The sequence below is a fragment of the Zingiber officinale genome, chromosome 6A (genome assembly GCF_018446385.1).
Source record: "Zingiber officinale cultivar Zhangliang chromosome 6A, Zo_v1.1, whole genome shotgun sequence".
NCBI lineage: Eukaryota > Viridiplantae > Streptophyta > Magnoliopsida > Zingiberales > Zingiberaceae > Zingiber > Zingiber officinale.
The window spans coordinates 67,192,626-67,199,206 of record NC_055997.1 but is presented as its reverse complement, the minus strand read 5'-3'; the positions used below and the strand labels follow the sequence as shown (position 1 = coordinate 67,199,206).

The 6,581-nt window shown below is 37.8% G+C and overlaps 1 long non-coding RNA gene across 3 annotated transcripts; it reads right to left on the bottom strand.

Annotated features, from left to right (window-relative positions):
* Positions 1 to 3,851: 3,851 nt before the first annotated feature.
* On the bottom strand, positions 3,852 to 6,040 carry LOC121994029. Of its 3 annotated transcripts, none has more exons than XR_006115547.1 (6): positions 5,680 to 6,040; positions 5,507 to 5,602; positions 5,248 to 5,325; positions 4,663 to 4,764; positions 4,383 to 4,523; positions 3,852 to 4,303 (listed from the first exon to the last, which is right to left on the bottom strand). It is a non-coding gene; the product is annotated as an uncharacterized LOC121994029 (long non-coding RNA). The 3 variants fall into 3 exon arrangements; XR_006115546.1 differs by having other exon boundaries at positions 4,678 to 4,764; XR_006115548.1 differs by having other exon boundaries at positions 4,383 to 4,764.
* Positions 6,041 to 6,581: the final 541 nt, after the last annotated feature.

Below are 6,581 nucleotides of genomic sequence, written 5' to 3'. Positions count from 1 at the left end.
AATTCTCGCCAGATCGATAAGCTTCTCTTTGCCTCTGTACCACGGTGTCAGAGGGATCGTGGAACCTCTATAAATGCCGGGGTTGCATGTTTGGTTCCGGTGACGGTGGGAGTATTCTGATTAGCCTTTAAGGTGGCTATCTCCTGTTCCTAGTTCTACTGTAACTGACCCACTAATGCTATAAGGTCCGGGGAGGCACTAATGCTGGGGCTCAGTAGCTGGTGCCCTTCTAGCTGGGCGTCCTCGTACCATTTTCTAAATGGGTAGAGAACATGCATAACTAATACTATCATGTTATAGGTAACTACTATTATCATGTCAAATGCTATCAAATATTAACATGCTTTAGTTATCTATAAACATGAAAGCATGAAACATAGATAAGAGAAGAGGTATTCTTACTTGGAAGACGGCAAGATTGATGCTGATGTGTGTGATGCTGGAGAATGAGAACTGCTCTGATACTAACTGTAACGACCACCCTTCTTATTACTACTACACTCTAAGGATGACCGTTACTTGACTACTAACTCTACTTAACCGGTATGATAAAAAAATCACATGGAAACCCTACCGAAAAATTTTGGCAGAGTCTCCCCTGTACCGGTGACCATATCCGTAAATACATACAGAGTATACTCAGCCACAGGCGGCTGGAACATATATTTTCACAACCACGCAGTTTAATAAATCAAAACATGCAGGTAATGAAAAGCGGAAACATAACTTCTTACTACAAAATTTTCTTATCAACTTAATAAAAATTAAACTAAACAAATTCTTAAACTAAGTGAGTTCTTTAGCTAAGTCCAAAGGATCTCTATAGTCCACACATCACACACCGTCACAGCATCTCCTTGTCGCCTTCTTCCTTATACTTTAGCTTTTCCTTTATCTGCAGTAGGAGGAAAATAATATCTATAAGCTAAAAGCTTAGTGAGCGCTATCCTACTCACAAAAACTCGATATGCATGTATATAAATAAAAACATGCTAAAACTGAATGCTAACATGTAAAGCTACTCATGCTCATAAATAGCAAAGAAATCAACTAACTGAAAAGCTAACATGTATAGCTACTCATGCTCATAAATAGCAAAGAAATCAACTAACTAAAATACTAAACATGTATAGCTAATCATGCTCATAAATAGCAAAGGAATCATACTAACTGAAATACTAAACATGTATAGCTAATCATGCTCATAAATAGCAAAGAAATCATACTAACTAAAATACTAAACATGTATAGCTAATCATGCTCATAAATAGCAAAGAAATCAACTAACTGAAAAGCTAACATGTATAGCTACTCATGCTCATAAATAGCAAAGGAATCATGCTAACTGAAATACTAAACATGTACAGCTAATCATAGAACTATCATGTGTATCAATAGGAAACTGAACTGATACATTAGCTGAACTAATTAATGCTAAACTGAGTCTAACTTGTATTCACATAACTAATTTGTGAAGTTTTGAAAACTATTTACATAATAGATCAAAATAGTAATCATGCTGCTGATGGGCCCGGCAACTGTACTTGCTGTGCGCGCATCCCTAACTAAACCCGGGATTGCAAGTTCCGAGTCTAGTAGGGTTTACTAGGTTATCTAAACCTAGGGACGACTGTGGGAGCCCAACCCAATGGATATCTAATCCAGTACAGTGCCACTGCTGAAAATAAAATACTGATTTCATAGCTAATTTTCTTACCTTGCTTTAACTAGGTTATCTGAACCTAGAACTAGGTTATCTGAACCTAGAGGCGACTGTGGGAGCCCACCCATTGGACCGTAGTCCCATATAAGCTGAAGCAAGTCTAAATAAGTTATTTTAAATGCTTCTACTGCATTAACTGAGCTATTAAAATGCCTACTGTAGCATTATATTGAGCTAAGCATTTTATCAAGCACTTGGTGTGCACTAGAACACACTCTACATACTAAAAATCTGTATACAAAGCTTAACATAAATCTGCATGCAAAGCTTAACAAAAATCTGCATATTAAGCCTATCAAAATCTGCATACTTTACTTATCTAAAATCTGCATGCTATAAAAATAGGACTGCTCATGTTAAACTGATAGCAAAGGAAACCGTACGTCTAATAGCAATAGAAAAGAAGTCTGCTCATGCTTACAAATAGCTAAGGAAAATCTAGAAAAAGAAAACTGCTCTTCTATTAGCAATGTAAAAGAAATCTGCTCATTCTAATTAATTCCAACAAAGTGGAACATAAGGAAAGGATGATTTCTGCTACAGTCAAAAGTTACCACATGATATACTAAAGCATATGTTGTTCATGTCCAGTTAATGGTATACAAACCTATTCTGCAAAGCTAACATAGAATGATATACTTAAACACATGCTATTCTCAAATCTCCAATTATCTGAATGTTGTACAGTATACTAAACTAAACCCCTAATCAACTTCAATAGCTACTAGAGAAACTGAAAGTGAGGTAGATGATTATATCAATACCAACATTCTAATTGGTACAAAGAAAGATAAATAAAAAGAACAAACCATTTACCCCCACCATTAAAAGAACAACATTCTTTAAGCTAGCATTCAACGGAACCTACAGATTTCACCATTTAACTTCTAGAATTCAAAATTTATCTACAAGCAACCTCTAAGGTTTCATGCAAGGCTTTGGAACAAGGAAAAGAAACAAGGAATGAACTTCGGTGCTATCCCAATGCTGTATACCATGATCCGGAAGCAAAGAACATAAGTTAAACCTCCTACTTTATAGAATTAGATCCCCACTGCAAGGTCAAAGTTTTCCAAAACCTAACAATTCCCCTTTTATTTCCCTAATGAAACTCACGGCATTTGTACCCTTTTGAACCTCACGGCAGAACTTCAAAAACAAAACAAGAGAAAAACTCTAAATCAATGCCACAAGGAGGATTGTTCATGCTCGGCAAAGAAATGAAGAAGGCAAAATCGCGGAACTACTCCTACTGCAGGTGAGAAGCAACTCACCGAGCGTTCTTGGACTTACAACCGACGGAGACGACCTCTAGGGCTTCAGAGATGTGGTTGTTTTGGCTCTTCTTTGTGCCCGCGCACTCTCCTTGCCGAGAGTAACTCGAACTTGTGAAGAATCCGCGGAGAAGGGAGCTTGCCGGCCGCCGGAAAACCAACCCTAGTTGCCGCTGCGTTTCCGCCCGAGAGGAGCGCCGTCGCGTGAAGGAGAAGAATTTTGAGAGAGATTGTTTGTTTTTCCGAAAAGAAACCTAAATTCCTTCTCTTATACTAGGGTTTAAACCGAACTATACCTTAAATCAATTTGTTCTCATATCTAGTTAACAAATCGAGCACAGCTCGGTTGGTCGGGCCGAGTTCTGCTTGGGCCGAGGAGCTGGGTTCGAACCCCAGCTTCTACAAACTTATTTTTTTCTTTTCTTTTATTTTATTTTTAAAACTTCTTCCTCTGGGTGAAAATACCAAACGAACTCCAAAAATTACATAAAAATACTCTAAAAATTTCTAAAAATCTCTAAAATTTTTCTAAAGCATATCTAGATTTCACTACAAGAAAAAAGCTAATAGACAACGCTTTTAAAGCGTTGTCTATGTGCCTGAAAAAGCGTTATTAAAAGCACTGTTGTTAAAAGTTTGCTCAACAACAACGCTTTTAAAGCGTTGTCGTTTGTAGTGAAGACAACGCTTTTGCAATGCTTTAAAAGCGTTGTTGTTTTTTACAAAGACAACACTTTTTGCAACGCTTTAAAAGCGTTGTCGTTTTAAAGAAAAAAATAAAAAAATTTATTTAAAAATCATTATTTTTATATTTACGAAACTATTATTTTTCTTTTACCATATCCAGATTCAAATTTTACATATAATCAACTCAGCTAATGATTTCAAACTCATATCAAAATAATAGAATTCTGACATTGAAGTAATATTAGTATTTACATGAGAAGCTAGTAAAATGCATACAATACAATATTTCTTCATTCTAAAATGCATACAGTATTTGCAGAAAGAAAGCTAAAATGAAACGTTCTTTAGAATATGAGTTTAACCAATAGTGGAAAATTGCCAACTTCCTAAGAAAAGCTTGTAGAATTTTTAGTTTAACATGCTTGATAGACTTAAAGCTTGCATGTCTATTAAAGCTTGTAGAATTGTCACAGTTGGTGCATATCTCTTTTGCGTATCTATCGAGGACTTTTGGCAGAAAAACTTTGTTAGATTTCTTGACCACAACGTGGGATCGAAGGAATTCCTTCTTGGCTTTCTCCAGCTCCTCTGTCACATTCTTGGCACTGTAGACTCTTAGCTGCAGCAAGATTGAATGAGTGTGTGAATTTATATCTTGAATGACATGAGCAAGCGAGCGAAGTGAAAAAGATGATTACAATGGGGTCCGAGGAAGCTCCGGTGCAGATTGCAAAGAAAACAAGGGGATGGCAACTAGGGAGACCCATTTTGGACCAGATAAGCTGCTTGTCTTCCCCAGATTTCTTCCTTGTAGCATTTGAGAGTATAGTTTCAAGCCACTGATGAAGAGAGAAGACAGTGATGTGGCTAATGAGTGATCAGACCAAACATACAATTTCAGATTAGATCAATAACGACAGTTAGAAGTTATTGGCACGACGAAGTTGATGATAAAGAATATTGAATTTCTAATCATACAAATTAAGATCATACACGACCCATCCGAGATGTCCGACAACCCAAAATGGAGTACTCAATGCAGTTGGCAGTAATGACTTGCCCTCCAATATTATATGCAGCCTGAAAATGCAGAGAAATGAATCAGGTGCAAAAAGAAAAAAAGACATAAAATGGTGTTTGCACTTTTTGGTGATTCCATGAATGGTTCACACGATATTTTGAATAGATGAAATATGGATATGTGCTTCGAATTCTAAAGTATACATTCAATTCTGTATTTTTAGAAAGAGAAACTCATTTTAATGGGCATATTCTAAGAATTGCATCACTATTTTGAGGAAATCTAATATAGGAAAAGTAACTTCTGTTTGAAAATTGCACAGAGAGTTGAAAACAAACCATATACAGAAACAATGTATATTGCAATATTGCAGAAAGCACATATTGATGCTTAAGTTATATTTTAAGCAAAGAATGAAACGGAATGCTATCTTGCTTGTGATCTAATGCTTACAATCTAAGTGTTAGCAATTAAGCTCAAGGAATATCAAAATAGGAAAGAAAGTTGAGTATGGTTCTATGAAGAAGTGCGTCTTTCAGTACCTTATTAAACAAAGCAACGTCTCAGAGAACTATTTGGAACCCAAGTTCCTTCTCCATGATCGTAAGCACCTCCTTAACCTGTGATCCCAGAAGCATGGTTACTGTCTTCCATCAAAGCTATGGAATTGAAAAGTCAAAACTTTTCCATAATCAAATTTAAGAACATGCATTTCTAATTACTCAGTCATTTCAACAAACAGTTTGTGACCGCTAGGGCAAAAAGAACAAGACTGATCGATCAAGTTGTAAATCCAGCAACCTTGTGCTTGTGCGATGGGGAGTCACCGTCGAGAACCAATAGGATGCGGCAATTGCCTCCGCTGGGCGTCGAGACAACTCTCTCATCGCGCCAGCCCTGTGCATCGAAATTAAACAATCTAGAGAACAAGGACGAAATGGAAACAGAGAACAGATCGAAGCAATCAGATTGACCTTGAACCGAATTCCTTCGTAGTACTTCTTATGGAAATCCCCGTGGAGCTTCTCGTCTGACTCGTCCCCGGGGGCGTACATCATCCCGCAGACGGAGCAGGAGCGGAGGAGGAAGTCCGACTGCCCTAATTCGAGATGGTACTGCGCGTAGCTCCTCTTCGTGTTGAGCATCCTGGAGCTCCTCTTCTTGTTGACGGAGAGGACTTCGGAGGGGAGGTTTACAGAGAGGGGTTCGCCAGAGAGGGGTTTTCCGGAGAGAAGTTGGACGGAGAGGGCGTGAGAGGAGGAGTTGGATGGAGAAGGCGAGAGATGAGAAGTCGTGAGAGGGGTTCGGGAGGTTTTCGTAAGATAGGTGGGTGCGAGCGAGTGAAACCTAGGGGGTTTTCAACTCCTTACTTGATCCAACGGTGTGTATCATTCTAGATTTAATTTAGATGAGAACTTGACAATGGACAACACTAAAAAAATGGTAATAGACAACGCTTTTCAAGAAGTGTTGTCATTGACCCACAAAAATCACTAAAAGACAACGGTTTAAAAAAAAAGCGTTGGCTATTAGTAAGAAAATATAGAAATAGACAACGCTTTTCACTAAAAGCGTTGTTAAAAAAAAACGACAACGCTTTTTAAAAAAAAGCGTTGTCTTTTAAGTGTTGTAAAAACCCAATTTTCTTGTAGTGTTTTTATAAGGACTTTTAAAACTCGAAATAGGGAAAATTGGGTCGTTACAGATCAGCAGAATACATGCAGTCAAGACTCGATACATAATGTAGCCCTGGACCCTAAGAAAGAGTGACCTTAAGTCAGAGACTACAGGTGGTCTCTCCTCCCCATAAAAATAGACATAGAGTGTATCTAATGTAATGTGGGAGTAGGACTCGCCAAATGGCAGATCCCTACTA